This window comes from Eleutherodactylus coqui, chromosome 5, assembly GCF_035609145.1.
Source record: "Eleutherodactylus coqui strain aEleCoq1 chromosome 5, aEleCoq1.hap1, whole genome shotgun sequence".
Classification (NCBI taxonomy): domain Eukaryota; kingdom Metazoa; phylum Chordata; class Amphibia; order Anura; family Eleutherodactylidae; genus Eleutherodactylus; species Eleutherodactylus coqui.
The window spans coordinates 140,560,924-140,567,561 of NC_089841.1; positions in this window are offsets into that span (position 1 = coordinate 140,560,924).

The window sequence follows — 6,638 nt, forward strand, 5'->3', positions numbered from 1 at the left end:
TTAGATTACATATTTATCTGAGCAGTCAGGTAGAAAAAACAGAGGAAAACAAAGGGTTGTGTTGTAATCTGATATTGGTAGTACATTTTGTGCCTCATCTATAGTAACTGTATAGTTGACAACAAGGTCTCAATGTAACTACATAAAGAAAGCAATGTGATCACGTGAATGTTCCTCTAGTTATAATTATATCTCATTGTGCATTAGGTCTAATCTATTCATGAAGCTTATTTGCTTCTATCCTAACATGATAATAAGATGTTTATTGTGTCTCCTAATGGATTTTGTCTTCCCCTGTATAGTCTGCAGTGTGGAGTACAGCCCTGCAAACTATGTTGTAACCAGAGGCGTAACTTGAAGCTTCTGGGCCGGTGCAAAATCTGTAACAGGGCCCCCAACTATAATGCTTTTTTCATAGTACTGGGCTCCCAATATGTAAAAGAGAGGCCTTATGGGCCCCCTAAGGCTCCTGGGCCCGGGGGCAACCGCATCCCCTGCACCCCCTATAGTTACGCCCCTGGTTGTAACGTAATGCCCTACTACATGGAGCTATTGTCATGGGTGGTGGTGTTGTAAAGCAGGTTTCAGGATACAGTGCAACAGATGGAGTTACTAAGGTACAGTATTTATTTAAAACATACAAACCGAATTGAACAGTAATGCAATAATGACGAGTAAGCATTTGGACTTGTAGTCTAGGCCAGTGTTTCCCAACCTTTCTTCCAGTGACTGCTATAGTAATAATGCCCCCTCTAAGTGGGCCCAATAGGAATAGTGCCCCCTTTTTATGTTCTCATCAGGAATAATGCTTCCCTTTATTGCCCAATAATTAAAAATGCTCCTTTTGTTGCCCAGTTATCAGCAACTCCGGGTTTATGTGACGGTGTTTGCTTACAGGCTGCAGCTCGATCGCTTACAGTCCTGGTTATATACTATGATGGATTTCTTGCAGGCTGTAGATGGTGTCCATTCTGTTCATTTCCTAGATTACCCTTTTAGACCAGCGCAAAAGAAAATATCAATCAAATCCATCTTTTAGGCTAGGGCTAAATGGTGACTTTTGGCTATGACCAAAAATCATTGTGTAGTCCTACAACCTCACACTGTCATTGCAGTGAATAGGGTCATAGTGTGAGCCACTTGTTTAATTTTTTTGCAACCTGTAGTTTGCAGTCTTGCCAACCTGAAATTCACATTGTCACTGCAATCCCATTGACTTCAATGTGAGGTCACAGGGCTACACCGTGGTCTTTAGTCATGTGACCGCCATCAATGCTGGATTTATTTTCAAATGCAGCCCACACTGTTTACCAGTGACTGGAAAAATGTATTCTTTATCATTAACCTCATTTATGTGGTAATGTGTACTTGCCTGGGCCTTGTTATAAGTAGAGACCAACAGTTATCTCGACAGCCTCGATGCTTTCATGGCCACTATGGGGCAAATTTTTGATGATCCGAACCGCTGTGGCAGAGGAGAGGTTACATAGCCTACAACAAGGGCGATGTTCCGTTGCAGAGTTTCTGTGCTGGGTGAATGATACCTCGTGGAATCCTGCTGCACAATAGAGCCAATTTTGCCAGGGATTTTGAGTGGGTAAAAGACGAACTTGCCAGAGTGGAGACTTCTGATAACCTGGAAGACTGCATCCCGTTATGCATCCGGATTAAACAGAGACTTTCCGAGCGGTGAAGGGAGAGACTGCAGGGTTCAGGTATCAGCACCCCATACTCCTTCAGTCAATCAACCAACGTTGAGTCCCCACCCAAGGACTGAAGCTGCTCTCGAGCCCATGCAGGTTGATGTCATCCACAAACCTTTCTCCGCCTCAGAAAAGGAAAAGCTGAAACTCTGTGCCTTTATTGTGGGAGCCCAGGAGATTATGCCCTTAACTGTCCAAACAAGCTCTAATGAACTCTCGCCCTAGCACATATTAAGCCAATGGCCAATCCAGTCATCATGAAACAAGGGGATGCCACCAAACACACCTTTACACCAGTAGTGTGAAAAACCTTCCCCGCTCCACCGTTTTGTCCTCCCAATTGAGATTGTAACGGGCGATCAGAAGACACAGTGCTCAGCAATGTTGAATTCGTAAGCTGGGTGGAACTTCATGGACTTAACATTTGCTTTTGACAAAGACATTGCAACTAGACTCTAGTACATACCGATAGATATGGAAACCGTGGATGGGTCACCCTTATCTTCAGGTCCCATCACACAGGATACAATTGAACTAGAGCTCCACATTAACCCTGACCATCGAGAAACCATCAGCTTCCAATTCATCTCATCCCCTAAATTTCCAGTGATTTTTGGGATCCCATGGTTTTCCATCCATAATACCTCTATCAACTGGGAAACCAGGACCATTGCCTTCCTTTCAGAATACTGTAAGGAAAACTGCCAGATGGCACCATCCACCCCTAAACCAGTACAGACCCTCGAAGATGATCAACAGATCAACAGGATTTGGAGAAATTACCAGTTCACTACTGGATGTTCAAGGTTGTTTTCAGTAAGACGAAGGCTGTCCGTATGACTGTCCTATTGAGCTGCTCCTGGGATCTTCAATTCCATTTGGGCGTATTTTCAACCTTGTCGAACCTGAGTTAGGGGCCCTTCGGAAACATCTAAATGAAAATTTAAAGAAGGGCTTCATCCGGCCTTCTTCCTATCTGGTAGGAGCACCCATTTTCTTTGTTAAAAAGGATTTTACTCTTCATCCGTGCATTGAATACCAGGACCTAAACAAGATTACCATCAAGAATTGCTATCCTCTTCCGTTAATCCCAGAACTGCTGGAGAGGCTTCCGGCAGCCAAAGTCTTTACCAAACTGGACCTCAGAGAAGCATATAACACAAGCAGCTGGTCTTAGAACGACTCCAAAAGAAAAACCTCTACATCAAGTTAAAGAAATGTGAGTTTGAACAAACCCAAATATAATTCATGGAATACATTATCTCCCCAGAAGGCCTAAGTATGGATCCCAGCAAGATTAAAGCCATCATAGATTGGCCCATTCCAAGAAATTTGAAGGAAGTACAGCGCCTGAAATTTCTCAAATTTCTACTGAAGATTTATCAAGGACTTCTCAAAGGTCATCTCTCCCATCACCTCCCTCACAAAGAAAGCACACACATTTTTCTTGTCCCCAGAGGCACAAGCTGCTTTTGAGAAACAAAAGAGTCGCTTTATGTCAGCACCAATACTGATCCACCAAATCCCAGAATTTCTTTTTGTTGTAGAGGTGGGCACCTCTAACTCCGCTGTGGGAGCCATCCTGTCACAGCGAGTCTGAGATAAGATGCAACTACATCCATGCGCATTTCAGTCCTATACCTTATTACCCACAGAGAAAAACTATGATGTCAGGAACAAGGAACTTCTGGCAATCAAAGTGGCTTTCACCGAATGGAGACACCTTTTGGAAGAAGCCCATCATCCAGTAACGGTGCTTACTGACCATAAAACTTAGAATTCCTCCTTTATGCCAAGAGGATATCTGCAAGACAGGCACGATGGGCCATGTTCTTATCCAGGTTTAATTTTGTTGTGTCTTACCGCACAGGCTCCTGAAATGGCAAAGCAGATGTATTGTCCAGAATATTTTCAGAGCATGTTAAATACAGACCACACAATCCTGTCTTCAAATAATTTGTTAGGTATCCTGCATTCAGAGTACGTCCTAACAAAGTTTAAAGGAGGCTACGAAAGTGACTCTTTTTTGAATCGTCCTTCTAAGGATGTGAAGCTCTCTTTTGAGAATGGATTTTGGAGACAGGGACATTAATTATATGTCCCCGAAGCTGGTCGACTCAAAGTCCTTAGACTAGTCTACGACTCCAAACTTGCTGGTCGCCCTGGGGTCACAAAGACCTTGGACTTCTACTTCGCTTTTTCTGGTGGCCTGACAGCAGGAAGGATGTAAAAATGTACGTTACCTCTTGCAAAGTATGTGCTCGGGGCAAGACCCTATGAGTTCACCCTCTTGGTTTGCTCCAGTCCCATCCAGGCTATGGAGGTCTATATCTATGGATGTTATAGTTGACCTGGCCCCCTTAATGGAACTGACTACCATCCTTGTGGTTGTAGACTGACTCACAAAGATAGCTCACTTCATCCCCGCAGAGTTGATGATCCCGGAAGTGTACCAACTACATGGAATTCCTGAGGATGTGGCCTGCCTATGCAAAATGAGAGGTTCAGTTCACTCAAGATTCTGGAAACACTTCTGTATGGCCCTGGAACCTCTGTGAATCTTTACTCTGCCTTTCATCCACAGTCCAACAGCCAAACTGAGAGAACACATCAGACTCTGGAGCAATATCTTTACTGCTTCATCTCGCATCTCCAGGACAATTGGATAGATTACTTATCGACTGCGGAGTTCACCTATAATAATGCTAAACATAGTTCTACCACCCAGACTCCGTTTTATGCCAATTACAGTATGCATCCTGCCTTTATTCCTGGCCTCCTTATCAATACTCAGGTGACAACTGTCACCCAGTGCTGGCTAGAACTCAGGAAGAATTAAAAGAAGCCTTACAGGAATCCCAAGAGGCCTACAGAGAGGCAGCAGATAAACACCACCAAGCTGCAGGTGGGAGAAAAAGTATGGTTATCAACCAAGAACCTGAAAGCCCATCTGCCCAGTGAAAAATTGGGACAATTTAAGATTTCCGCAAAAGTGGGCCAAGTCGCATTCTGCGTATAACTCCCTTGCAGTCTTCAAATCCATCCAGTGTTCCATGTATCACTGTTCAAGTCCTTTAAAGAGAACACTTTCCCTGGAAGAAGCCCACCACCCGTGAAGGGGAGTTCCTAGATCAGATCCTGGACTCCAGAAAACAGAGGGAGGCTGCAGTAGGGATATGGCCCAGAGGAGAATTCCTGGGAACCGGTCTCCAAGGTTAACACTAATCAACTGATGAGGGAATTTCATCTCAGATACCCAGGTAAGCCGGCTCCTGGGATGACCTGTGGCCATCCTGGAAGGAGGGGACTGGTGTCAGGACTCGAACTCTAGGCAACAGCTCTCTCCCCTGGGCTATCCAGGATTTGGACAGGTCCTTGCTAAAACCCAGCCTTGTTCTAGGTTTCCTGCTAAATCCACTTCCTGTCTCCCTGTTCTAACTCTGCCTTATGCTAATTAGAACTTCCTATAAAAGCCTGTCAATGCCTCAGATCCAGTGTGTGATTATTGTGCTCCACCACCTTGATCAAGCTCCTCTTCCTCCTGCTCCTCTGGGATTGTATCAATACGTCCTGCTGCTGACCTCTGTCTTCCATTTGACTACACTGACATCTCCTCCCATTGTACTGCATTCCGATACCTCCTCCTGCTGACCTCTGGCTTCCATTTGACTACGCTTCCATCTCAACCCATTGTACTGCATACCATGACTTCCCAATAACGACTCTGGCTATCTTGACTAATCTTCAGTGACCGGCATGGCTACAACACCTGCGGCTCCTATCCAGCATCGATAATGCATAATATTAACACAGAAAAATACAGATACTGAATGAGTCAGTAAGAGAGCATATGCATTACCAGAGTACACCACAAGGTGGAGGTCTAATTCTACTGAACAGGTATTGCCCTTGGTTAATATTGAGTACTTAAAGGGGTGGTCTCGCGAAACCAAGTGGGGGTATACACTTCCGTATGGCCATATTAATGCACTTTGTAATATACATCGTGCATTAAATATGAGCCATACAGAAGTTATTCCACTTACCTGCTCCGTTGCTAGCGTCCTCGTCTCCATGGTTCCGTCTAAATTCGCCGGCAGCTTGCTTTTTTAGACGCGCTTGCGCAGTCCGGTCTTCTCCTTTCAGCACGAGCCGCTTCAGTGTGCTCCCCGCTACAGCTCTTCTGCGCATGCGCAGACGAGCTGTCACTGCTCGGGAGCGCGCTGGAGCGGCCATTCTGTACCTTCCTCTGTTAGAGGAAGGTGCAGAGCTGCCGAGCTGTCCGGAGAAGCCGCCCAGCTGTCCCGCTGTCCAGCTGTCCTGGTAAGTGATGGGCCGGGGGGGGGGGGGGGGGCTGTCGCTGCGATGCGGGGGGCTGTCGCTGCGCCGGGGGAACTATCGCTGGGCCGGGGGGGGGGGGGGGGGGGCTGTCGCTGCGATGCGGGGGGCTGTCGCTGCGCCGGGGGAACTATCGCTGGGCCGGGGGGGGGGCTGTCGCTGCGCCGGGGGAACTATCGCTGGGCCGGGGGGGGGGGGGGGGGGCTGTCGCTGCGCCGGGGGAACTATCGCTGGGCCGGGGGGGGGGGGGGGGGCTGTCGCTGCGCCGGGGGGGCTGTCGCTGCGCCGGGGGAACTATCGCTGGGCCGGGGGGGGGGGGGGGCTGTCGCTGCGCCGGGGGAACTATCGCTGGGCCGGGGGGGGGGGGGGGCTGTCGCTGCGCCGGGGGAACTATCGCTGGGCCGGGGGGGGGGGGGGGGGGCTGTCGCTGCGCCGGGGGAACTAGCGCTGGGCCGGGGGGGGTTGTCGCTGCGCCGGGGGAACTAGCGCTGGGCCGGGGGGGGGGCTGTCGCTGCGCCGGGGGAACTAGCGCTGGGCCGGGGGAACTAGCGCCGGGCCGGGGGGGGGGGGGCTGTCGCTGCGCCGGGGAGCTGTCGC